General features: G+C 39.2%; 1 protein-coding gene across 3 annotated transcripts in view; it reads left to right on the forward strand.

Moving 5' to 3' along the window:
- The window catches only part of LRMDA (leucine rich melanocyte differentiation associated), a 1,045,267-nt gene that overhangs the window by 777,830 nt on the left and 241,486 nt on the right, over positions 1–25,951 (forward strand). The window lies entirely within an intron of this gene.

The following is a 25,951-nucleotide window of genomic DNA, read 5'->3' on the forward strand; positions in this document are numbered from 1 at the left end:
CAACTGACCAGCTATAAAGTAAATGAGTAAAATATGTAGTCAAGTCAGCTATACAGTTAATGAGAATAGGCTAATATAGATCAATGGCATCATGTGACCAGTTACACCGTTACAGTTCAATTACTCATTGTGTTATTTCTTTAGATCTTCCAAAAAAAGCTGGAGCTTTACCTGATTCCTGATAGAGGAAACTCACCTTAAAGTGGATATTTGATTAATTGGAAATTAATTGGATATGGAATATTGTTTGTTGGCTTATCTTGGTCTAGGGAACCTTAATGATTTTCTGGAATTAGAAGGGGATTTTACTATAAACTTAAAGTATCACCGTGTAAGCTATTTAATTACCTTTTCTTCCAATGAAAAGTTAGTTCTATCTCATTACCGTGCTAAAAGGCTCAGAGCCATCAATTATCTTCATTTCTTTTTCTAGAAAATTCGGAAATTTTAGATCAATATTGAAATCATTTGGTCTGTCCCTGGGAATTTCCTCCTGCATGCAAGCATATTCATTCAATACTTCTGATATATTTCAGTCAGGGTCCTTTGGAGAATTTTTATTTTTTAAAATTTTTAAAAGATTTTATTTATTTGAGAGAGAGAGCAAGTAAGTGAGAGGAAGAGAGCACAAGCAGGGTCAGAGGGAGAGGAAGAAGCAGACTCCCCTGCTGAGCAGGGCTGATATGGGGCTCGATCCCAGGATCCTAGGATCATAACCTGAGCTGAAGGCAGACACTTAACTGACTGAGCCACCCAGGTGCTCCGAGAATTTTTATTTCTTATATAATTCTCAACATTAATGAAGTTTATTAATAATGCTCTTTGCAGTGGAGTATCAAGGGTAGGGCAGTGAGTATTGTCTTTAGAGAGTTTTAAAACAATAATAAAACCAACTGAAACTTAGTCTGTATTTTAATCATCATCATATACTTGCAGTTCAAGCAACGAAAGTGATAAAATACTCCCTTCTGGAAAAAAATTTAAAAAATACTTTTTTTCAGTGCAACGTTTAAGTAATTGCTGTGAGTTCTGTTTTATTTTAGTAATATGTACATACACTTTTAAACTTTTTTTTTTAAAGATTTTATTTATTTATTTGAGAGAGAGAATGAGAGAGCGAGAGCACATGAGAGGGGGGAGGGCCAGAGGGAGAAGCAGACTCCCCGCCGAGCAGGGAGCCTGATGCGGGACTCGATCCTGGGACTCCAGGATCATGACCTGAGCCGAAGGCAGTTGCTTAACCAACTGAGCCACCCAGGCGCCCTGTACATACACTTTTAAATTAATACACTTAAAAATTATCTTTTAATACATATTCTAGTTGGAGAAATCCCAGCTACACAGGCAGCCTAAATATCTGTGAACTCGGCTACACATATTTGAGAGTAAGTTCATAGTGGTTTGGTATCATTGGAGATTATTTTGGGTAGTCAATATCTTCAAAACCCTGGTAGTACATTTTCCTGCATTTAAACAATGGATTTGAAATAGTCATAGTTCAGTGACTGAAAGTTAAAGAAACAGGTCTTGAATTATTTCAATTCTGTCATTCTACAAGACCATTTGGAGCATCTATGTGTATTTAATATTGAAAACACTAAAATAGAGGACAAAAACCATGAGGTGTACTATTTTTCTTCATTCATGAAATTTTCTAATGCATTTGAATTATATTTTTAAAATTATGATTTGTTTTTTCTTTAATTGCTATTTATTCTAAGACCAAAAAACAAAGTAAGAAAAAATTATTGATAGTAGTGAGATTATAACTGAAAATTTTTTATATTTTTTATTTTTTTAGAGAAGGGGTGTTAACCATGATTTGCTCCAGGTGTCAAATATGCTAGGTGTGGCACTGGGTACTTGTATTTTGTTGGTTATAAGTGATAAAAACTCAATTTAGATTGCTAAAGGAAAAGAAATTATATAATTTAATGCTCTATCAATTAGCCTTTGCTTTGTAATAAACCAACATAAAACTGAATGGCTTAAAATGAAAGTTATTTACTATGTCACAATCCTTGGATTGGCCAGGTGGTTCTTTCTGGGCTTCCTTTGTGAAAGTGGATGGCCTCACTGTCTGGAGCTGGAGGGCTGGAATAGCTGTCCAGGTGGTCTTTCTTCTAGGAAGCTAGCCTGGGCTTGTTTGCTGGTAGCAGAAAGGTTCCCCTAACAGGAGAGCACAAACTCCAATGCTCTAGTATCTTCAAGTGTTTACTTATATTACATTTGTTATTGACTCATTTTCTAAACAAGTTGCACGGTCAAACTCATATTCCAGGGTAGAGAAATAAATTCTACCCCTTGGAGGAGTGGCAAGGTCATTTTGTAAAGTGGAGTATATATAGGGATAAAAGGAGCTATTGTAGTCATTTTTATGAATTATCTCTACGTACCCAAAGGGCTGTGCTAGGTTCAGGTTCAGATAACTGTGTCAGTAATTTCCCACTCCGTATCTCATTTCTGCTTTCCTATGTAATTCAGCTAGGTTTTTTGGTTTGTTTTTAACAAGTTTTGGTAAGATAGCCAACCTCAGCTAAAGGATTACTCTGGCCAACTTAGCAACCTCCCTGGAAAGAAAGCTCTTTCCCAGTGGTTCAAACAAAATTGCAAGACTGACTTTCATTGGCTGGATTTCAGTTGCATTCCAATCCATGAACCAATTACCAGGGTCTGGCCCATACCTTTACCAGAAGATGGGGTCAGCTCCATCTGAACCATGTGAAATGAAAGATAAGAAGTACTGGTTCTCTAAAGAAAATTGTGTTAATGGTTGTCACCAGGAGAAAAATGAATTAATGCTATGTAATCAAAACCAAGAGCCTTTGACAACATTGATGTGCTTAAGTCACAGCTTCAAGGAGAGAATTAGATTTTGGCTTGCCTACTTAGGTTTATTGTGGTTGTTTAAACTCACTTCTCATAAGCCTTGAAAAGCAACACAAACACTTTCCATAATAGGTCTATAAGGTGAGCTGTAAATATTTATATTGTGTATTATTTCAAAGCCATGTGTACAAATATTTTTATAACAAATTTACAAAGGCAGATAGCATCTTTGCATGATGAACCCATCATGTAAATGTCCTGATGTGCCACCTGAGCACAACTGCAGAAATATGACCAAAAAGAAGCAAAACAAAACAAAACAAACAAAAATCTCCAGAAATTCAGAATGACATTTGAGTAGTGTACATAGATTTACAGGGTTATTGGGGAAGACAAATTTGGAGAACACAAATTTGGGCTATAGAATTAGAAGGTGAACTCCAGATGCCTGCTTCCCAGAGTCAGGAATTGCTTGGGCTCTCAGTGATTGAAATCCCCATCACCAGTATTCACTTATGCCAGCCTCATGTTCCCAGCGAACTCCACTCCTGCCACCAGCTTCTCATTGATGTGCTTTATCATTTGCGTGTGATTCTCAGTGAGGGAGGCTAAGTGGGGTGATGGAAAGCACACTTACCTGTATTCAGGGTTACGTTCTGACTATGCCACTGAGTGGAATTGATAAATCCCTTCCCCTTTCTGGGCCCCAGGTTCATTATCTATCAAGTGAATGATCCCGGCAACTATCTCAAAGAATTCTTCTGGCACATCTGGGTGTTTGGCCCCTATACCTTCTCTGAATGGTCTTTGGTCATTCCTCTGTCCTCTGTGTAACTTGTTTAGCCCTTGGCTGGGGCATGTGCACTGACCTCTGTAGACTGTTTCCCAGGCTTCCAAATCCATGGCTTTTGGTCCTTAAATCCTGCCAGTCCTCAGTTTTCTCCCCAAGGAGAATCCCCTTGACAAATTCATGTTTTCCAGGAAGTTTACTGGAAGAAATAGTGTCTGCCAGTGATATTTGTGACCCTCCCATGGCACAGTGGCCCTGGCTTGTGCCTTACTTCACCGGGGACACTCTTGCTGCCATTTGTCCTTCCTTAAATCCTTGATACCCATTTTCTCTACAGAATATAAAAATGTGCCCTAACAAAATATCCCTCATAAATAAGTAGAATCGCTTTTTTTTTTTTTTTTTTTTTTTTGGAACTTTATGAAGATATTACTGTTAGCATTTTGGGAAATCTTTGTAGTCGATTCTCAACTCATTTTCAGGATCGGGAAAAAAAAAAGGTCCCATGTCATTCTTTTGAAGGGTACCTTTTAAACTTCAAATGATTGATCTTGACTTGGGGGTGTACCTCTGAAGTCATCTTTCCCTCTTTATGAAGTTGACTTCAAGGCAAACTTGTTTCTAATGAAAGTTCTAATGAACTTGTTGATTTCAAGGCAAACTTGTTTCTAATGAATGTTTCAATTTGTTTTATTATAATCTGGGACTAAAAAAGGAACTTCCAAAAGAAGTAGTTTTACACGGTCTTTCTCTTCTTTATGTTTTTTGCAAAGCATCATTTAAAAACAGTGTAGAATTCAAAGAAAAAACAACAAAAAATAAACAAAATGAAAACACACCCGTTTGAGAAATGGAGTTGATCTGTTGCTTGGAATTCAGGGCTGCTTCTGCTGAGGCTTTGTTTCCCCAGGTTCATGTAATGGCCAGTTTATCTTTTTGCCTTTTAGGCATCAATAACGCATTCTTTCATAACCCATCGCTCAAGTTTCCATGTAACTTGTCTCACATATGGACAGTGTTTTCTCCCCCACTAGACTGGAATCCCAGGCAGCAACTGTGCCTTGTTCATTCCCGAATATACCCCAGCCCAGCACCTGCCAGGTGGTACGTGCTCGCTGTGTGGTACCTGCGATTGTGTGCTCAAACTTAAGAATGACACATAGGGCGTAAATGTTGGAAGAAGGAAGTGAGTGGATTTCGTTACTGTGTGATCCTGAGATAGTTAACATCTGCAAACTCGGAGGCCCTCCTTTGTTATAGTGGCAGAACCACTATGGACTCTGATACCTCCCACAGGTTGAAAAAGAACAGAAAGCTCTCTTCGGTCATCTCTGATTCATCTCTCATCATAATGATGGATTTGCTTTCATCATAACACACTGACAGGTCATCATGCAAGGCTGAATTTCTTACCACCACTTGGAAGGGGCCAATGTACTCTAAAGGAAATCTGAGAATTTGGTTCATTCATCCTTTGTTCCCCCTTTAGCAGTGATGTGTACCTTTAATGCTGGAGGGAAGCCCGTTGAAATGTGTTTTTCATTTACAGGTGGGATAGTCATTTTAGTTGGGGGAATGTAGCTATAAAGATTTGAATCAACTGGGTTGCTTCTCATGATGTCTTCCCGGGTGGCAATTCAGCACTTCAGATCCTTAAATTGTACTTTTGCCCTGTCAGAGAGGTGCAGATTCTTATTCCTTGTATCTGGTCTGTTTTTATTCTTTGGGAGAGGCGTCCTGAGTGATGAAGAGAAAGGGACACAGTGAAAAACATAAAACATATTTTCAGACATGTTTCAGACATGAGAAAGGAAAATGAATAGGACACTATAATAATACGGGAAATGGTGAGAGATAAGAATCATGCCCCATGCCTAACCTTCTGGACTCATCCTTGCCAATTTCTATGTGCAATTCGGTAAATTAAATAAGTTTTCCTTAGCCCAGTACGGTCTGTGATAGCATAAGCCTTCATTGTGGTATCACAGACAGACATTCAGCTTTCAAGACAGGAACCTGACACCTTTCAAAAGTGAAGGAACCTGTGGCAATTTTAAACATTCCAACCATATTAATTCCAGTGACAGTTATCCTTTAAGTCACTTGAAATGGATTCCCCCTTTTCAACGTTCAAAATTTATATTTGATCCTCGTGACCTCTGGGACCCGCAGAGAGGCACTGTGAATGAGTGTGTGTATTGCAGGAAGCAGAAGCAGGGAAATTTGCTGATCCAGTCCTGTTTATGACTTTCCTCACTCCTTCACTCTTCCCTGTACTTGATTCATGTTTCTATGGCGAAACATCACATTTCCAAAAGAAAAGTTGAGTAGTGTGGAGTTCTTTATTTGAGGGTGAAATTTTCATTATTGCTCCTTCATGTAGACTGAGAGTATCATCTGTCAGCCTTCAGGGATGAGGACTTTCAAGATCAATCTTGGGCTCTGTGATTTCATCAAGCATCATTGACACCTGGTTAACAAAATTGCTTCCCCTCACTGTGGTCACACCCACAGCAGCCAGTGTGTGCTTCCTCTAACCCAGGAACATTCTGGAATGTGTGCTCTTCTCCAACTGTGGGCCCATTGCCAGAAAGTGCTCCTCACTTTCTACATGGGCAGGAGCTTGGGATGTCTATAATGACCACATGGAAGGGCTGGTGTGGAGCCTCATGGTCATACTTTAAAGTGGGAATGGGGAGAAGTCAGAGGACACCCATCAGGCTCTTTTGGGCTCAAGGTGACTGGACATTGATCACTGTGAGTGAACAGTTACATCTTCAGCTTTGCTAAATGTGTGTTGGTTTGATGTTGTTATTAGTTCATTCACACGTGAGAGGTGACTTTAATAGTTCATCCAGAACCTGACTTACAAACTAATGTGTTATTTGCATTTGAACGAGGGATGGTGGTCAGGGAGCTACCAGATTGTTCACATCTGTTTTCTAAGGCCCCCTTTTTCTGGTATCAGTGTAATTGGTCAATTACATTAATCATCAGCAAGATTTCTAAGTGAGCATGGATGAAGGCAGAGTTGTTAAGGTTATAGGCCAGATTGCCTGTGTTTTGAATCCTGGAACTAACCTTGAGTCCCTGTGTGATTTCAGGCCACTTATTACCTTCTTTAAGCTTTGATTAACTGATCTGGAAAATGTAATACTAAGAGTACACTCCATAGAGTTGTTGGAAAGATTCAATAAAGAGAATCAAAAAGTATATCAAAATGCTTGGCACATAATAGAGTATTCAATAAGTGTTAATACTAATATTAGTAGAAGTAGTAATTGTTTTTCTTTTAAAACAAAGGTAATTGGATTTTTTTTCAAAGATTTTATTTATTTATTTGAGAGAGCAAGAACATGAGCAGGGGGGTGGGGAGGGTCAGAGAGAGAGAGGGAAAAGCAGACTCCCCACTGAGAAGGGAGCCTGATGTGCGACTCGATCATGACCTGAGCCGAAGGCAGGCGCTTAACTGACTGAGCCACCCAGGCGCGCTAGTAATTGGATGTTTTTTCAGGGTATTCATCCTATAATGATAGAATCTGGAGAATTATACTTGTTTTTTAATGGGATACTTCTTTCAGGGACAGGATTACCTGGTCCTTGCTAGAGGCACACTAACAATTTTTTATTCACCAGCAACTCTTCTCTAGATGTGATGTTGTTTTGTCTGTGTTTGTGAGTATGTATATACCATTTATTGGACATCTGCTATCTGCCAGTAATATTGTGCTCTTCACCATGTTACCTTAGTTCTCATACTACCTGTTTGAGGAAAGATATATAATTTCCATTTTCCTGATTAAGAAACTAAGGTACAGGGAATAATTAAAATTAGTAGAGGGTAAAGCTGCTTAGGTCTGTTTATTAAACTCCAATTTATGAACTAGTCTCTGCTACCCCTCCACTTATAACTTAGTATATTGGACCTTGAAATACTAACATCTTTTTGGTACAGTGTCATTACTAACTTTCTATTTGGTACAATGTGGCATTTGTGATAAGTTTTGGGAAATACCCTAGTATCTTTATATAAATTGAATGGATGATCATTGGAGACTTCATTTCCAAACTCAACACATTAGAATTTCAAAACTAGAGCTATAATAAGAGATCAATTTATTTTGATTCCAGAGAACATTCAATCTCTGGGTAATGATCCAAATGAATATAGTCTGGGAGTTCCCAGGTAGCTCTTCAATGATATAGGAGGGACATATTACCAAAGTTTTGGCAAGTTCAAATTGTAAGTAACCTCGGGGCACCTGGGCGGCTCAGATGGTTAAGCGTCTGCCTTCGGCTCAGGTCATGATCCCAGGGTCCTGGGATCGAGTCCCACATCAGGCTCCCTGATCCTTGGGAGCCTGCTTCTCCCTCTGCCTCTCTCTCTCTCTCTCTCTCTCTCTGTCTCTCATGAATAAATAAATAAAATCTTAAAAAAAAAATTATAAGTAACCTCTCTTAGATGGACCCAAGATGGTCATGCCTCCTTCTTTAGGGACAGTTCAGGGATGTGATGAAACAGATGATTTGATATAGAAAGACATCCCATAATGAATAAGCATCTCCATAGCTCACTATATGCAGTCTTTTCTCTCTAGGCTGTTTTCTACCAGCTTTATTGAGATACAATACAGGGCGCCTGGGTGGCTCAGTTGGTTAAGCAACTGCCTTCGCCTCAGGTCATGATCCTGGAGTCCTGGAATCGAGTCCTGCGTCGGGCTCCCTGCTTAGCGGGGAGTCTGCTTCTCCCTCGACCCTCCCCCCTCTCATATGCTCTCTCTCTCAAATAAATAAATAAAATCTTAAAAAAAGAAAAGAGATACAATACACATGATATACATTTTACCCACTTAAAGTACACAAGTCATTTGTTTCTGTTTTATCTCATCATTAGTTTTTAAAATTATAAAATATAATAACATAAAATTTGCCATTTTAACCATTTCGTGACATCAGTCACATTCACAGCATTGTACAACCATCATCACTGATTATTTCGAAAACTTTTTTATTACCCCAAGGAAGCTCCATCCCTATTAAGCAATAACTTATCATTCTCCTTCCCCTGAGCACCTGGTAACCTCTATTTTGCTTTGTATCTCTATGAATTTTCCTACTGAGGATGCCTCATGTGAATGGAATCATACAATATTTGTCTTTTCATGTCCAGATGATTTTAGTTAGCATCATGTTTTTCAGATTCATCTATGTCATACTATGTGTTAGACATTCATTCCTTGAATGAATGGCTGAATAATATTCCACCATACACACGATATTCTTGTGTTTGATCCATTGCTGTTGCTCTTGTGAGTGAAATAATCAGTTTTGTGTGTCAAATGTTTCATACGACACAATCAACTTAGAAAACCTGTTGAGGATATTTCTAGAATGGTACTTTCCAATCTATAGTCACCAGTACTATCATTTACTTAATGTTTTTCTTTAAGTTAGTTCACTTTCTTTCTTGTTACTTTGGATACTTATTATATCTTGTCCGAAATAATGTTCATGAAATCCATTGACACAAATACTGTATATTACTATTGAAATGATTTACATGTATTTGGCTATGTAGTTCCTAAAGCATCTTCTTTATCTCAGCCTAGTATGTGATGTACGACACTTCTCTAACCACCAAACATGGAGGGTGGGCTTTTATGTAAGTACTAGTATAAATGTGGAATACACCCTCCCCCCGCCCCCACCATGAAATATGAAAGGTGACAGCCCAGGGTCTGGACTAGGAGTTCATTTGAAGGTTCAGGTTCTGGGCCAAAATTGCCTTTAATCACCTCTGTGATCTTGACTTAGTCCCCTGTGTCTTAGTTTCCTTTCTGCCTTAAGAAGGTTGGGATAGATCATCTTCTTTCTTCCTGCTCCCTTATTTTTGGGCACTCTGTTTCTTTCTTCTCTATGTTCAGGAATGTGACAGGCTTAGCATATGCTTTTGTACTCCTGTTCCATGGGGCTGTACCAAAGGGATTTTCATTTCTTGGGCTTTGTAGTATTTCTACTCTCTTCCCTTTTGCTTCCCCTCACCCCCATTATGTTAGATCAAACTCATTCTGATGTAACTCTTAACGATTTCATTTTTAAGGAGGACATTAAGAGAGCCTGCATCAAGGACATCACTTACCTTCATTTAGAACTGTGAACATCTGCACTGTGTCCATTTCTAGCAGTGATAAAATGGCAGTAAATCAGAAAAAAATTCCATGCTCCTTAGAGCTTTGAGAATGAGCCTTGGAGCATTCTGCTTACAGGGATGTCAGCCTGTTGGTGAGTAAATCAGCTCTGTCCTTAGACCCCGTTGCATCAGGGAGATTTCTGACACTGTGGGATGGGCTTGATTAGTCAGTTAGTCTCTCTCCCCCCACACTGTGGGGGGTGGGGAGTGTATCCAGCCTGTTTTCTCCCAGTATGTTTAGTGAGCTTATTGGCCCCATAGGTTTTATTGCCAGCCACCGCTTAGTCCTTGTCAGAGAGATTATTATATGAACCCTGCGTGACTTCTGACTTCAGAAGGGCCCTGGATTTACATTTTTGCATTCCAAAGTCAGGAATATGAATGACTAATGGAACACTAGGCCACCGAATATTTATATATCTATTTTGAAATTTACATTTCTCCCTTTCTTATGGTGGGGTTTGCTGCTCCAGGGGTCATAGTTGATGGGCCAGTAGCATCAGTGGTGACATAAAACAATCATCAGGGAGAGTGCTTCCTAGCCTGGGTGGCACACTGTGATGTGCTGTAGGCTATTATGCTGGCAATTCAGCAGTAACTGAACCCCCCATCTCCTTGGCCCTCTCCCCACTTCCCTTTTATGATGTCCAATAAATTTTACATGCTCCAATTTGCCTCATCCACCAACCTAATACTGTTTGAATTAAGAGTCTCTTCCGTAGCTTTCAACAATGCAAACTTTGCTTTCTCCAACCAAATTATTCATAAGAGCCGCTCATGAGTATGCCAGAAAGGGGGTAGGGCTATGAAGTATGGACAGTGCAAATTTACTGGTCTATCCAGAAGATGAGGTTGCTCGGCTGTTGAACTTGTCAACTACATGATATATTGAGATGGAAGAGAACATGTGTAGATATGCACTGTTATCTTGGATGAATAGACTGTTAGATTAGACTTTTTAAAAAAGTGATGCATATTCCTTAAGGTTCCCTGGACCCTGGTAATTTTTATGGTGTACAGTAAGAATTAATTAGAGTAGGAACAACAATAGCAGCAACATTTCTTAAGCTTTTACTACAAGTTGAATTATTCTAAGCCCTTTGCATACATTTTTACAAATTCTAGCCCTAAAAGGTCCTTTTTGTAAATCCATTTATAGAGGTAGAAACTGAGGTCCGGAGAGGTCAGTAAATTGCTCAAGATTACACAGCCAGTAAAGTGACAGAGCTAGGCCTAGATGTCTTATTATCTGATGCATGTTCTGAACACTACCCAATACTGCCATGTGGAATGGGTCAGAAGTAGTAGCCTGGAGGTAAATATTGATTTCCCATATACTCAGTCTGCTACCCATTATTATTTTTTTTCTGTCCATATTTATAGAGCATCTACTATATGCAGGCCCTGTCCTGGACACTGGGGATATAGCAGTGAGGAGGGTAAACAGTCTCTGCTTTTGTATAGCTAATATATTAATAGACACAGTCAGGCAGTAAACATGCAAACAAATAGACCATATACTTTCTAACCTTGGGTGGTGCCTCAAAGCAAATGCATTAGCACAGTGCAATGGAAAGCATCCAGATGGGGAGAGGGCCTCCTTTGGCTAGGATGGTCAGAAGAGGCCTCCCTGAGGAAAGGAGGCCTAAATGATGAAAATAAGTTCGGGGGTAGCATAGGTTTCAGGTAGAGGAAAGGCAGGTGCAGACACACAAGGCAGGAACGAGTGTCTTGTACGAGAAAGCCAGGAGGAAGACCGGTGTGGTGGAAGCATTATTAGCCATGGAGAGAGAGGGTATGTTATAAAGTCAGTGGGTTGTCAGGGCTCAGATCATACAGAGCAGGGCAAGGAGTTTGGATGCTGTGGTGTTTTCAGTTTCTTTCAATCAATATTTTACTGCCTGCAGCCCATTCTTTTTTATGGCCTGTCTTCTTTTCCTTTGCTGTGACTCGAGGTTTACCTCATAATGGGCATTTTAATCCTCTCTGTGATGCAACTCAATGCTTCTCACTGGGCACCTTGCTTTGTTCCAGTTCAGAGCAGCATTAAAAAAGAACAGAGGAAGTCTCCAGCTGAGAATGGCTCAGGAAGGACAGCAGGTTGCAATCTAAAAGCTCTAATGAAATCAATGCCATTGCACATCCTGTCCACAAAACTGGGGGGCAGTTGCCTGCTCTTTACTGACGCCATGATGTACACTTAAGAGTTGGGTGAGCTCACAGAAGCAATTAACTTGGCCTGTTAATCAGTGGTAAGGCCTCCATCAATAATAATTATTATTTTTATTGATTTGATAAGTGCAGTGGAAATAATCACAAAAGAAAGAACAGCCATCTCTTTCCCCCTTATCCTTTGCCCACATGCTAAACTCTAAGTTATCCAGGCCAAGTCAGGAGTGACTTCTTGAACAATCTCTCTACAGATCTACATGTAACCAAGAATTCCTGCCTTATAAAAATTTCCATGCTTTCCGGTTGAAACAGAAGTTTTCAACTTTCCAGTTCTTTGCTTGATGGCAAAGGAACACTCTCAATGTCAGTGATTAAATAAAAATGTTCTCCTTTAGCCTTTTTGATCTTCTGTATCGTTTTCTTGTTGGTCAGTCTGTGACCTCGTTTTGGCCAGAATTATAGGTTCAATAGATACAAAGTAGGGCCTGTACATTGCTTAGTTGTGATTGTACACACAATCACATGCATACTGGAAAATATAAAGGAAGACCTAAGTGGAGTCAGCAGAACTTTGGAGGGTACTTTGGCCCCAGGACTATAATTATTTTTGCCTAATTAATTCCTTAAGTGCATGACCAAGGGAGAGCCACAGCTTCAAGTGTACAAAATGGGGGTTTAATCTAGGGGAGCAGAAGAGTGAACCTTGATTCAGGGTGAATGAAGGGACCCCTAACTTACATGTGGCCTCCCTTTGGAGTCATCCAGTGAGAAAAGCTAAGTAAGATGCTTAGAGGCTCCATCCATCCCTCTGCTCCATCCCAGCCTGAGGGACCCATGAAGGAATAGGGAAGGACTGTTGGTTTTCCTTTATACCCCCCAGAGAAGACAGCATAACATCATTCCCCCCTAACTTCACTTGAGATGAAAGTCTCAGGAATCCTGAGCGATAATCACAGAGCCCCATGTCCTATGTCCTCCAGTATTTTTCCCATACAATAACCCTGGATGAAGTGAATAAAAAAGATATTAACTAATGGGGACATTTCAGGATGAAATGAGATGATCCAAGTTAGGTTCTTAACAGAGTACATCCAACAAGTACTTCTATTGTTATGATTTTTATTATCTTCCAGTATTTTTATATTCTTTTATGGATTTCTATAAACTATCTTTTTTTCAGATAAAGCAAGATAAACATTTCTGAACATTTGAAGACATTTATCATTGTCATTTGATATTCCAACTCTACTGTCTGAATGGTATCTGAGTCATTCATAGTGTATCATAAACTGTTTCAATATCACAAGTTTCAGGTGTTAAAATAAGTCATTTTATGAGTCTTTTATGATGATCTTAAAATGAAACACACCAGGAAAAGAAATATGTTTGGATATATTTCCTCTTTTTAGTTAATCCTATCTAAACTTATTGCATATAAATTGGAAGAATTAAAGAAATGAGTTGAGAAATGGCATTTCTAACATCAGATTAGATCATCTGGCTATAATGGGCCTGGCACGCAATCTGTATATATTCATTCGAAAGCCAATTGGGATATTTTAGAATTGACCAGGTCTATAGGAATACAACCACTTCTTGGGAATTAGGTAATGCAGACCCATACATGAGAGGTGGATATTGCATGTATGTGTGTGTGTATGTGCATGTGTGTGTGTGTATGTGCATGTGTCTTTGCAAAGTCAGGTAGAAAACTTTGTACACTCCAAAGGTGTTTGTTCTTTCTAGACAGTTATCTTGTTTAGAACATAGCACCATAGTACTTCTTTAGTTAGAACAGATTTTATCTTTGTGAGAGCAGCTTTGCTATGTACAGAAAGAAAGAGGGAATGATGGAATACTCCTACTTTTATGAAAATAGGATTGACAAGTACTCTATTAGGAGGAAAAGAGAGTATGCATGTTTTGAAATTGGAGCAGTTATTTCTTTAACCATATGTGTCAATTTTAGACAAGATCACTGACTATCTGCTTTGAAGGATGAAGGTTACAGCTTCTCCTACCACTCCCCATACCTCTCAATTTTTGTTAGTTACCTTATCTTTATGTTGTCACTGACAATTGTATTAACATTTGTAACAGTGCTTTCCATATCTGTTTAGTATTGATTCTATATTTAAGTGAACTTGGGACTCATTACCAGTTTTTGTGATCATAGCTTTTCATTCCTAAGTTATTATTTAAACTCTAATTGGCTGGACCTTCTTCTCATGATATTTTCTTTTTCATAAAGGGCATACAACTCCTGGATTCTTTAAGTTCTGTGTTTCTGTTATATTTGAATGACATATGAGTTGGGTATAATATTTTTAGAATGTAAACTATTTTAAAAAATAATTTTATGAATATTTCTTCATTTTCTCCTGGCATTAAATGTGATTCTGGGTGAGTAGGCAGTTGGCCTGCATTTTCTTCCTTATAGGTGATTCTTCTACCTGAATGTCTGTACAGTCTTTTTCCCTTGAATTTCAGTAGCTTCCTTAAGATTCATCTAACTGCGGATCACTTTATGTATTATTTTCATGAAACCTGGTAAGCTCTCTTGAGCTACAGATTTTTTTCTTCATTTTAGAGACTTTTTTTGTAGTATATATTTGAATATGCTTTCTGTTCCATTTTTTTGTAAGAATACAAATAGCATCTTTTTAAAATTTTTTTTAAGATTTTATTTATTTGAGAAAGAGAATGAGCAGGGGGAGGGGCAGAGGGAGAAGGAGAAGCAGACTTCCCACCGAGCAGGGAGCCAGGTGTGGGGCTTGATCCTAGGACCCTGGGATCATGACCTGAGCTGAAGGCAGATGCTTCACCAACAGAGCCACTCAGGTGCCCCAGCATCTTTATTTTCTATGAGTATTAGCTGAGACCTTTAATTTGTCTTTTTTCATGTGCATTTACTGTGATCATCTCAATCTTTTTTTTCTCTCAGTAATTTGATTTTTAGTGTCACCTTTCTATTCTTTCATATTTCCAAATTGCTTTTTAGTTCTGAATGATATGGTTTTATTTCCTTAGGTTTTCTTTTCCAGTCCATTCAAAAAATTGTTTTTGGGTTTATCCTGTTGGGGATCGGCCAAGATTCCTGAATATGTTAAATTTTGTTTTCACTCAATTTGATAAGTTTTTGCACATTTTTTTCAAATGTTTTCTGCACAACCTCTTCTTCCTTTATTTATGCTATTGCAGTGATGAATATGTTAGACCTTTTGATATTGTCCCAATGGTTCTTGAGATTCTGTTTTGTTTTGTTTCAATTTTTTTTCTGTTTTTCAGCTTGGATAATTTATTTTCTTTTTTTATTATTTTTTAAAGATTTTATTTATCTGAGAGAGAGTGAGTGAGAGAGAGAGAGAGCACACAAGCAGGGGCAGAGGGAGAAGGAGAAGCAGACTCCCCAGTGAGCAGGAAACTGACATGGGGCTTAATCCCAGGAACCTGAGATCATGACCTGAGCCAAAGGCAGATGCTTAACCTACTAGGCCACCCCGGTGCCCCAGTGGATAATTTATTTTCATTTATCTTCAAGTTCACTGGATCTTTCCTCCATTATCTCTATTCTGCTGTTGATACCAGCCAATGAGTGTTTTATTTCACAAAGTACATTTCCCAGTTCTAAAATTTTCTGTTTCTCTCTTGAGAACTACTTTTTCATTAATTTCAGTAATGTTTAACTTTACTTCATGAAGCAGGTTTTTTAATAGCAGCTTTGAAGTCTTTATTTGATAATTCCAGCAAATAGGTCATCTTGAGTTGGTATCTACTGATTGTCTTTTACTTTCAGTATTGGTCACATTTTCCTACTCCTTTGTATACTGAATAACTTTTGGATTGTATCTTGGACATTTTGAACATTATATTTCCTTGATATTGGACTGTGTTATAACCCTAAGAACAATGTTGATTTTTCTTTGTTTTAGCAGGCAATCAGGTTCATTATTTTCAGAGCACAGATTCTTCCTCACCTTGTGTGGGTTCCAATCTCAGTTCACTTGCCAAAGCCTTTGCCATCCTCCTTTGATTTGTTTTGTGCACGGACCATTCAGGAGCTAGTATGGAACATGGGTGGTGGTTTACAGTCTTAACTTCTCAGAGCCTTACTAAAATTCTTTGGAATGTCCTTCACATGCAGAACTCAGAGGTGAGCCAGAAACTTGTATGGTTTTGTATACAGAATTGGAAGATTCCCTTCTACACTCTCTCCACCATGGAATTCCTTTTATGCCTTCCAATCCTTAAGGACCCACTTTCTTACCTCTTAAGTTCAGGAATTGAAGGTAGAAATAGGAAGCAGAGATTTAGCTTCCCATACTGCTGCTTGATCACACGGCTCTGTGATTGGGGCCTACAGCTGGGAACCGTCACAAGAAAAAAAGAGAAACCTGGAAATTCACTTGTTGGTAGATAGCTTCTCCACAATACACCTGCTTTTGTTTACTTCTCAGGATCATCAGGTATTTTATGCAGAGTTTTTAGTTCTAATCAGTGGACGAGGTAGAGTGTATTGGGCAAAATGGTCATTCAGTTGAATTGCATTCCGTTGAACCCCTCTTATTAAAGTCTTGTTCTCATTAAGTTGTTTTATTGCATAAAGCTATTATGATATTTTTCCTGGTCCTTGAGATGTTGGGTTCTTTGTCTTTTGCATGATATGCTTCTGTCTTCCCTTTCCAGGTTTTGTTGTTATTTTCCAGCAGGCCTGTATGTTTGCCATGCTATTTCTTTTCCTTCTGATAATATTTGAGTGGCCCTGAAAATATGCAGTGGATAGCTTCTTTTTTTTTTTTTTTTTTTTGAGGGAGAGAGAGGTCATGTATACGTGCAAGTGGCAGTTGGGGTAGGGTTAGGAGAGGGGAGGGGGACAGAGAGAGGGAGAGAATCTTATGCAGGCTCCACACTCAGCACAGAACCCAACACAGGGCTCAATATCAGGACCCTGAGATCATGACCTGAGCTGATTTTAAGAGTCGGACGCTTAACTGACTGAGCCACCCAGACACCCCTGCAGTGGATGGCTTTTTAATTATCTTTCCATCTTATACAAAACCAGTTTCTTTTACTCTCAGAGTTCAGTCTGAGAAGTATTTCATGTTTTATCCCTTGAGAAATGGCTTGGGAGGAGACTAGGTCTGCCAAGGGGCAGTGTGACCTGTGTAGAACTCAGCCTCAGTTCTCTTATGTAACATTCTGTGAAATGTCCTCTATCAAGGTTTACTTTGGGAGTTTGGATTACTTCTCCAATTCACCATGCTGACTTGTAATCTTTACACCCTCGAGAGTCTGCTCACTTGTTAGTCTTCTGTGTTTCACCTGTTTTTCCTAGTAGTTATTTAATTCATTACTTTGAAAGAGGAGATAAGAATGTCTGTATGAAGTCTGCTTCTCTTTAGACTTGAAAGCATTCATGAGAATTCATAGGATTTTGTGGATTTACCTGTGTAATTAGTGGTGACTGATAGCATTGTGTATGCCTCTGCCAAAGCATCTCTGTCTCTTTCATGAAATTCCAGTTTCTACATCTTACTGTGTTAGCTTACATACCTGGCCTTGTTTAGATTCTATTTATGTGTTTTGATGTTTTTTGCTAGTTTCTTTTTATTTTACTATGTATAAGGGGAGGAATTTCTATAGCACAATTTTATTTAAGAAATTCAAGAATATTTTTTTTTAGTATGAAAATTAATATGCATAGGCTTTTTTTCCTCCCGACTTTCCAAGTTCTAAGGATTCTTGAAGGCCCAGCTGAAATCCTCCATCTTTTGTGGTGCATTTCTTCAGTGTTCCACCTAGAAATCATTTCTGCTCATCTGGAATTCAGCAACAATTACTGTGTCTCGCATTGGTACCAAGTGTAGTAGTAATTGTGATCTTTACAATGTATGTGCATTCTTCCCTCATCTAGCCTGAGGGCTCTTTGAATGTAGAGACCTGTGTATTAATTTGTTTCCTCAGGAAACAAAGTATGAGATGCATACTTAATTAATAAATCATCATCTCCTGTGTTTGTCTGTTCTCATGTGGGTTACTCAACTCAAAATAGGTATCTTTTCTTAAACTGTGGAAATGTGCTCTTGAAAGTGAAATTTTCCTCTGTAGGTTTGGTTCACTACTAAATCTTCCACAGGAAATTCTTTTCAAACACAATGAGATAGTGACTGTGAAGGTGTTTATAAACTATGAAGTGTTCTACACATAGAAGACCGTGATATAATCATCATGTCCCCCTGTACCACTAGTGGTCAGCAGGTCGGCTTGGGGGCGAGCTTTCTTCACTACTGCTTTGTTCCACTGTCTTATCCTGACCTTGACCCTCTGGCCGCAGTGATCCTCAACAAGATAATGTGACAGTCAGTGATGACTCACCATAGCCTATTATCTGCCTTTGTTAATAGCATTCAGACATCATATAGGTAATTCCCAGATTTTTTTTTTGTCCATTGTTTCTGTGATAAAACACTGTCTTTTACAGAAATCCCAATTCTAATTTCACAAAAGCTCTTCTTTGGAACCTCCCCTGGCCTGCCCTCTTCTCCTAAAAATCAGTACTGTGTGTTCCAAGTTTGAACTCACAAGCTATCTGAATTTCCCTAGAATATTCTTTTATTCTTCCTGAAATATTTAAACAGTGATTTGGTGCTATGGTAATATATGCTCTCAAAAACTATTATGACCAACAGGAGAGAAGTAGGTATGATGGAACTGAATAGGTTTGAACAAGTTTGGATTTTTTATTTGGATGTGATTTTTGTATGCATTTATCCTGTTTTCTTGTTTTAGCTGTAAGGTCCTTTAGGATAGAAATAATGATTAAAACTGTTAGAGAAAAATGGAGGACAAAGGAGGGCATGAGCAATATCAATAGTATTACAAACGGGAGAAATTCAGTGGTAAGGAGTTGCTGACCAAATATGGTAACCATAAATTGCAAGAGCATGAACCTCGAGTTTGACCAGTTATACCTGGATGACCTTGGATAAATTACTTAATCTTTGTAGGTCACATCTGTAATTTGGAGAGAATAAGAATATTTGCCTCCTAGGGCTATTGATAATGAATGTAAAGTGTTTACAGCAGGACTTAGAACAGAATATAGGAAAGAATGTTATCTGCTATCATCATTATCCTCCTCCTCATCATCATTTTATTGTTAATAATGAAACTTCCATGAAACTTCTGCAAGGTAAATGCAGGACAATTGAAAAGATACAAAGCTTATATAGCTTCAATAAGAATATGAGATTTACTGTGCCAAAAGTTGATACAGGCTAAGGATTAAAAAGTTAATAAGTACTTCTTATGGACATTGTTTTAAAAGTGTTACATGCGTTATCTAATTTAATGTTCATAACAACACTATGAGATTGATATTACTTTAGATCCACTTACAGACAAGGAAACTGAGGCATGGGAGGTTAAGTAACCAGCCCAAGGCCACATAACTAGTAAATGGTTGATCCAAGATTTGAATCTGGCCAACTTGTGCATTTAACTCTTATTTGGGGGTTTGTATATGGTGGAGAGATACTTTCATGTATGGGAGATCCAGAGTAGATTACTGACAATATTAGATGTTTAGGCAATGTCCCCACAGGTAAGATCATTGTCAAGGGGATATTTTGAAACATGTTCTCTTGTCAGAGAATCTAGAGACATAGATAGCCAAGGCCTGAGCCAGGCAAGGAATGCTATAATTTGATTCAAGGCACATGGAATTAACTAGGAAAAAAAAAATGTGATTATGGGGTGCAATGGATTATGGATCTGGGTTGGGCTGGAAAGAATGATGGGCAGGTATTTAGGACAGCTGGGTACCATTCCTTTTTGGCCACCTTCTAGTTTGGTGACCTTGGGCAAACTATTTCACCCTTGGTAGTGGAGGGTTTGGTTTCCACAGCGGTGGAATGCACAATCATATGGGATTACCTCTGTGTAAACTTCCAATTCTGAAACTCCCAAAATTTTTTGCAGTGTCCCCTCTGACATTAGAAATTATCCATTCCCCAAAGATACAAAAGTAGGGATCTGAAAGGGTACGTGCACCCCGATATTTATAGCAGCAATGTCCACAATAGCCAAACTGGAAAGAGCCAAGATGTCCATCGACAGATGAATGGATAAAGAAGATGTGGTATATATACACAATGGAATATTATGCAGCCATCAAAAGGAATGAGATCTTGCCATTTGCAACGACGTGGATGTAACTGGAGGGTATTATGCTGAGCGAAGTAAGTCAAACAGAGAAAGACATGTATCATATGACCTCACTGATATGAGGAATTCTTAATTGCAGGAAATAAACTGAGGGTTGCTGGAGTGGGGGGTGGGGTGGGAGGGATGGGGTGACTGGGTGATAGACACTGGGGAGGGTATGTGCTCTGGTAAGCGCTGTGAATTGTGCAAGACTGTTGAATCTCAGATCTGTACCTCTGAAACAAATAATGCAATATATGTTAAGAAAAAAAAAAAGAAGAAGAAGGTAGCAGGAGGGGAGGAATGAAGGGGGGGAAATCGGAGGGATAGACGAACCATGAGAGACGATGGGCTCTGAAAAACAAACTGAGGGTTCTAGAGGGGAGGGGGGGTGGGAGGATGGGTTAGCCTGGTGATGGGTATTGAGGAGGGCACATTCTGCATGGAGCACTGGGTGTTATGCACAAACAACGAATCATGGAACACTACATCTAAAACTAATGATGTAATGTATAGGGATTAACATAAGAATAAAAAATTAAAAAGAAAAAAGAAATTATTCATTCCATGTATTTAACATTTATTTTCTATCTTATTTTGTATTTTATACATTGGTCATTCATTCATTTAGCCCTGTTTATTTAGGGTGTACTATGAGCTCATTGTGTGGCTTGTTTTCCTTGATTAAAATTGATCTGGGATAGAAGTAGTCTACCTCCTGGAATTCTCAGAATTAAAATAAAGCACCTTAATATAAAAGGCCACAATCATTGTTTTTCATATTGATGATAATGGTGCAGTAATGTGTTGAATGCCACCTGGAATTGAGTGTAGCACATATGAGATAAATTTCACAAAATCATCCATAATAACTTTTTTTAGAGAATCTACTTTTTTTTCCTTCTTTTTTTAAAGTATTGGGGAAACTGTGACTATGAATGAGATGAACCCTGCCTTCAGGAAGCTTACTGACAAGGGCACAAATAACCATCATAGAATTGAGGTTCCCAGTGCTGGGAAGCCTTGATGGTTACTGAGTCCAACTCACCACACACACATGGGATCCCCATTACAACATCCCCACCAAGTGGTTGTCTGATGTCTTCTTGAACACTTCAGGGACTGGGAACTCACTACAGCTCATTCTATCCAGGGTAGGATGATTTGCTTTCAAGTTTTGTGTAGGAGGAAATGTACTGTTGAAGAGCAAAGGTCTTTTCTAGGTTGAAGAAGAGCCATGGCGATCATCTTAGATGTAAATTTGGTACGTGGAGATATTTGGTAAACATCTTAAATATCCTTTGTAGGAGTGAAGTCACAGAAGTACAGAAGTGAAGGGCATGTTTTAGTAACACCAAATGGTCTAGCTTTACTGTTTAGCAATGACAGGTTGGGAGTAGGGAGCAGTGAAATTCTTAGATAGACCGGGGCTGTAATTGGAGGGACCTTGAATGTCCTTTGCATTTGGGATAGATATGGCTCTAAAGGAAGTCATAATCCTATATCCAATGGGTGGCTGGTTGAGTAAATCACTGTTAGCAGACATATCTCATGTGTTCCCCAAATCCATATCCTTTATACACACCTGGAGAATGACCCACACTCATGGATTTTCTTCAGCTCAGAGTTAGGGTTAGAGCAGGAATTATGAAGGGCCTCTGCTGGCTTCATTTCCATGTAGATCTGTTTTATATGCATAAACCCTGAGAGGAAGCTTTGTCAATCTACCCCACCTGACAGAGCTTTAAATCCTCCCGCCACTACCTCCACTATGGGGCATGGGCTGAGTGGCTTACATGGCTTACAAAGAGAGAAAGCATCCTGATTTTTTGGGCATGGAAGTTGCGGGACAGTGATAAACAGGTCTTTGCTTGTTATTGTCTTCTCCCATGATAAAGAACCCATCACTAGCATAGGAATTTAATGCAATGGTTTTTCCAAGAGCCATCCACCCCATTGCAGCCCTATCTGAAAATGTAAATATACTTCCCGGGGACAGATTTGCATTTTTTGGTGAAAGAAATTCATATATATGGCAAAGATGCCTCTGTAATTATAGAAAGTTTATTTCTGTCCCCAGATGTCAGCAATCAAATTCCACATAAATATATTTTGTGTAAATCTGTCGGCAGCTGGTCTCCATTCAGGTTTCTGGAGATATTAGCCTGTCTTTGAGTTTATGACAAAGTTAAAAATTATTCATTAAACTGACCTGCAGTATATTCAGTAACTGGAAAATTGCCTTGCAGTTCTATTTGGTTTGTAGATGTGATCACAAGTAAATTTTTAACTTAATTAATTGGCCGTTTCTGTTGACAAGAAATTTATGTGGTAATAATTTGCTCGAAATAGATGCCGACTGTAGGAAATGAGATATCCATCATAGGCTTGTGTTCCACCAGCTGCACAGTGGCTATTATGAAAGTATTTCAGCCTGCGCCGACCCCAGTGTTTGTGCAGTCAAGATTATATATACCCACGATCCATAGCCTGCCAGAGAGGCGCTGGTGGAGGTCTATGATAACAAAGACTTTGTGATTTATGGCTTGCTGTGAAAGCAGAGCTTGATGAGATTAAACAATTTCATAGCACAAGTGTTTCTCAAGACCTGATTTGTAGTTGCAAGCTGATGGTAAATCACATTTATATATCTGCAAGCGTGCTCAGCAGAGGACTGCAATTACAGTTTAAGACAGCTACTTTTTATTTAATTTTTATCCTGGTTTTGTCTCTTTTATATCCCCTTCGTCTGCAAACCATTCACCTTCACAAGTCCTTTCCTGGTTAGAAGGCCAAAGATTGGAGTCCATGATGTTCTTCTTGTCTTTGTGCCAGCTTGGGAGAGAGGCTGGGAGGATTTCGGAGCAGCCCAGACTGGTTCAAACTGGCTTTGACTGGTGTGTGCTCTTTGTTCAATTCTTTGTCCAGAGAGAAGTCTGTTTCCTGTTTTCCACTGGTGTGCAGCTGATACTTGAACTTCTTGCTATATAGACAAAGTAAGAGGGGCCTTCCTCATCCTGGGATATAGGGCAACTCTGAGTATATAATGCTGAAGGGGGTGAGGATTAAACTGGTTTAGGAAGCTTGACTTCAAGGTTGCAGAATACCTCAGGGGCGTACAGCTGGCTCCCCTTTAATGTGAAATGTGGAATTGTGTTTCCCCTGCAGATCTGTGAGGAATAAACTCTGTAATCAGTTTATTTAACCATTTCATTGATTATCTACTGTGGACACATCTCTGCGCTAAGTACTAGTATAGCAGTCCCTGCCTTCAAATCTCTGCCCTCAAGCAGTTTGTAATCTACATATGGTACTTACCAATAAAATGACAAACTAGAAGTGGCAAGACATAATGTGATATTCTTAAATGGGTGGTAGATACACCGTTGGAGGTCGGGGGTGGAGGGGAGCAGTACTCCCAGCTGGGAAGCAGAGAAGGTATATAAAACAAAGGCTCGCAGGCCAAACTGGATTTCAAGCAGGGAAAGAGCATTCTGAGAATTTCACTTATCTGCGCTGATGGAGTCCTCCAAAAATACCCAGCCACAGGTTCAAGTCCAAGCTGGGTGGCCAGTGATTTAATAAGTATAACACAATAATAACTTTCATGGAATGCTTAGTGCATGCCACAATAAGTGCTTTATATGCATCATCTTACTAAACCTAATAACAAATCTGCAAAGTGAGTACTATTTGGCTGTCCATTTTGGGAGTAAGGAAAGTGAGATTTAGAGAGGTTGACTTGACTATGTTCATCCAGGTGTTGAGTTGAGCTGTTCTGAAAACTTAGTGTATTTCACCCCAAAGTGCATGTTCTTAACCACTGGTTTTCACTGCTTTCTGGTAGGGAATATGAACATCATTATTATTATTTTTAATTTATTTATTTGAGAGAGAGAGAGAAAGTGAGTGAGCATGAGCAGGGGGGAGGGCAGAGAGATTGGGAGAAGCAGACTCCCTGCTAAGCAGGGAGCCCGATATGGGGCTCCATCCCAGGACCCCAGGATCATGACCTGAGCGGAAGGCAGACACTTAACCGACTGAGCCATCCAGGTATCCCAGGAATATGAATATTACTAAGCAGAAAATACCACTGCTATGCTTGCCGGCCATAATCCCAAGAGCTCAGGTCATTTCTATTTCCCTACAGTTTGGGGTATTACAGTTGGTCTTTGTGGTTGGCTGAAAAATGGTCACTGAAGTGTGACCATGTCCCAATCCCCAGAACCTGTGAGTGTTACCTTACATGGCAAAGGGGACTTTGCAGATGTGATTAAGTTATGGATCTCGTGAAAGGGAGACTACCCTGGACTATATGTGTGGGTCTGAGGTAACTGCAGTGGTCCTTATGAGAGGGAATTGGGAGGTGGATGTCAGGGTCCGAGGAGGAAGTGGTGTGATGAGGAAGCCGAGATTGGAGTGAAGCACTTGGAAGATGGAGGAAGGGGACACAGGACAAGGAGGACAGCTCATAGACAAGGCAGCCATGAGAAGCTAAAACAGGCAAAGAACTGGATTGTCTCCTCAGAGCCTCTAGAAGGAACCTGCCTTGCTGACAGTTTTACCCTCTAGTAGAACTCATGTCAGCCTTTTGACCTCCAGAAGTATGAAACAATAGACTTACGTTGTTGAAGCTGCAAAGTTTGTATCATCTGTCATAGCAACAGCAGGAGACGAATATAGTCTTAGATTCCAACCAGATTCCAACGAGCTCTATAGAGAATTGAACCCTGACTTCAGTGAAATATTGGGTTTTATTTGTTTGTTTGGGGCATGTCCCTTTTGATTTCTGTATTCTTCTCATTCTCTTTCTGTACTATAAGGGCAATGATCATTGGTTTTATTTACCCATGACTCCCCAGTGTTTAGCACAGTACCTGGCATGTGGTAGGTACTTATATATATGTATTAAATGGGTAAATGAGATGACTTCATGCTATCTCCAGCATATAGGTATTCAGTCTGTTCAGAATCCAGTTTCTTCCACAGCCCAACCTGCTGACATCATAACTTGTTCTCTATGCAATCACAAAGGGAGGAATTGTTGTCTTATTGTCTACAAACTCCAACTGTATCTGTGCATTAAGGGGAGCAATAGAGACAGTCTTGGTTTAATCTCTAATAAGTCATAGTGAATGGTTAATTGTGCCAAATATATTAAAAAAAATAGGTGAACCTTTATCCTGATAGCACAAAGATAGGAAAGTTTAATGAAGAGCATATGGTCTCTGCGATCCTCTCGTGCTTCCATCTCTGTGTCGGCTTTTGTCTTTTATTTGATAGTTAGGTAATATTTTCTGTCTGTTTATTATTCCAGGTTTTATGCCTCTGAGAGTCTTTTAGCTGGAGACTTACAGTCATGGTCCTGTCCACTGAGTACAGATGTTAAACTCACCCATGAAGCTCTTTATGAGGGGGTGAACCAGGCCAGTATCTTTGGCCTGGATTCCAGGGACACGGTTTGAAAATCTTGGGAAAGCTGAGAGCTTCGTTTCTCCCTCTAGGGTACTAGTGTATTAGCCTCCCAATAAAAGTTAATTGAATTTAATTTTATGTTTTAAGTGTGATACATTTTAAAGTTCTCCCCAGTGCTAGAGTCCCTCTTGAAAAGGCAGTAAATTCATATTATTAAACTACCAAATGTAATTCAGCTCAAATAAGCATATTCGGCAATCTTTATTCTGGATATGTGGGACTGACACTGCGTTGAGACTAAATCATTTCATCCCAGACAAAGTCTGTTGGAGTTAATTGGGGAAGCAATG

Source organism: Mirounga angustirostris, unplaced genomic scaffold (genome assembly GCF_029215605.1).
Source record: "Mirounga angustirostris isolate CCGP_5_RB_7025 unplaced genomic scaffold, mMirAng1.0.hap1 SCAF_6, whole genome shotgun sequence".
NCBI lineage: Eukaryota > Metazoa > Chordata > Mammalia > Carnivora > Phocidae > Mirounga > Mirounga angustirostris.